This window comes from Trachymyrmex cornetzi, unplaced genomic scaffold (genome assembly GCF_001594075.2).
Source record: "Trachymyrmex cornetzi isolate Tcor2-1 unplaced genomic scaffold, Tcor1.1 scaffold1541, whole genome shotgun sequence".
In the NCBI taxonomy this organism is placed as follows: Eukaryota; Metazoa; Arthropoda; class Insecta; order Hymenoptera; family Formicidae; genus Trachymyrmex; species Trachymyrmex cornetzi.
Window position 1 is genome coordinate 51,270 of NW_017296137.1, and position 2,282 is coordinate 53,551.

Consider the following 2,282-nt stretch of genomic DNA (forward strand, 5'->3'; position numbering starts at 1 on the left):
TTCGAGCCGGATCGAAGTGGAAAACGGATACGCGACTCTCAGTTCGTGCTCCTCGCGGACGCTCCTTACGCTCCATCGAGATCGTGGCACTCGCGAAATACGCTGCTTCACGCGTTTCGCGCAGTGACCTTATCGTCGTGCTACTCGCGGACGCTCCTTACGCTCCGTCGAGCTAGTGAACTCTCGCGAACGCTGCTCCACGCGTTTCGCGCAGTGACTTATCGTGCTATTCGCGGACGCTCCTTACGCTCCGTCGAGATAGTGACTCTCGCGAACACTGCTCCACGCGTTTCGCGCAGTGAATCATCGTCGTGCTACTCGCGGACGCTCCTTACGCTCCGTCGAGCTAGTGAACTCTCGCGAACGCTGCTCTACGCGTTTCGCGCAGTGACTTATCGTGCTACTCGCGGACGCTCCTTACGATCCGTCGAGCTAGTGAATTCTCGCAAACGCTGCTCCACGCGTTTGGCGCAGTGATTTATCGTTGTGCTACTCGCGGACGCTCCTTACGCTCCGTCGAGCTAGTGAATTCTCGCAAACGCTGCTCCACGCGTTTCGCGCAGTGACTTATCGTGCTACTCGCGGACGCTCCGTACGCTCCGTCGAGCCAGTGACTCTCGCGAACGCTGCTCCGAGCATTTCGCGTAGTTGAATCGTTGTGCTACTCGCAGACGCTCCCTGCGCTCCGTCGCGCTAGTGACTCTCGCGAACGCGGCTACTCGCGTCTCGCTCGTACATTGCCTATAGCGGAAAACGCGATTCGCGTTCCGTCCGTAATTTAACTTTCGTCGACGCGACGAGCTCCTCGTTTCGAAAAATAAAACGTGAGTGCCGCTACACGCGCCCAGATTCCAAACGTCCCTCACGATGGCCGAGGAAAACGAGAATCTGATCTCGGAACAAGAGTACAACATTAGTGCTCTCAAACGCGCGCTCATCAACTTCAAGAAGCTCCCGAAGGCGAGCGTGACGGTGCCGACGATCCAGAGCCGCATCTCCCGGCTGAAGGAGCTCTGGGCCGCCTGTCGCAATCAACATGTCCTGCTGGTGCAGACCGCTACGTCCGGGGAGCTGAAGAGCCTGCCCTACTTCGTGGACAACGTAATCTCGGAAGCCGAGGACGTCTATGACAACATCACCGACGCTCTCCAAAACGCGCTAAGTAGACTATTACCCGCTAACGCTAACTCTTCGTTCTCCAACAGTCACGACGAGTCTGTCTCGCGCGAGTCGGGTTCTCAGATCTCACGATTGCCACGTATATCGTTGCCAAAATTTAACGGTAAACTCGCGGAATGGGAAAGTTTTCGTAATATGTTTGAGTCTCTCGTGACCTGTAACGTTTCACTTTCTAAAGTGCAGAAATTTCATTACTTGAAAACAAGCGTTACCGGTGACGCCGCAGTGCTGATAAATAATTTGAAAATTTCGGAAGCTAATTACGACTCCGCGTGGCAATTGTTGGTCGACGAATACGACGACCTGCAAACGTTAGTTCATACGCATTTGCACGCGTTTACTAGTCTACCTGTAATGAAAACGGAGAATGTGAACGACCTGCGAAACCTCCGCGATACAGTCTCTTCGTCGTTAGCCGCGCTAAAGAATCTCGATCGTCCAGTAGATGAATGGGACGATCTTCTCGTTCATCTTATTGTTCAAAAGTTTAGTCTTCGCACTCGCAGCGAATGGAATTTGAAACGCACGGAATTCGCCAAGCTTCCGTCTTACAAGGATATTAATGACTTTCTGACTCTACGCATTCGCGGATTATCCGACCTTTCCGATTCGCCGAATCCGAAGGATACTCATCGTTACAAAGACGATAAACCGCGCTCGTCGGTTAATAACGTCACCGCAAACAAATGCGTTAGCTGCTCCGGCAATCATTCAGTTTCGAGATGTAAGGAGTTTCTTGATAAGACGGTTGAGCAGCGCGGCGATTTCGCGCGTCAAAGCAGGCTTTGCCTCAGTTGTCTGAGATCCGGGCATTTCCTTCAGCAATGCCCGAGCAAATCACGATGTTCGCACTGTAGTCGTTCGCATCACTCGTTACTACATTACTCAAATAATGTTAAGGCCGATGCTACGGCCGATTCTTCGAAGATAAGAGCGGAAGCACAACCGTTCACTCCGACGGCGTCAAACGCGCCCGTCGCTGCGAGCAGCAATCACGTCGCGAACACACGGACCGGTCCCCCCGCGGACACGGTTCCTTCGAACGTCCTCTTGGCAACCGCATGGGTTGACGTTCACACGACCGAAGGCCGAAGCTTTAAAGT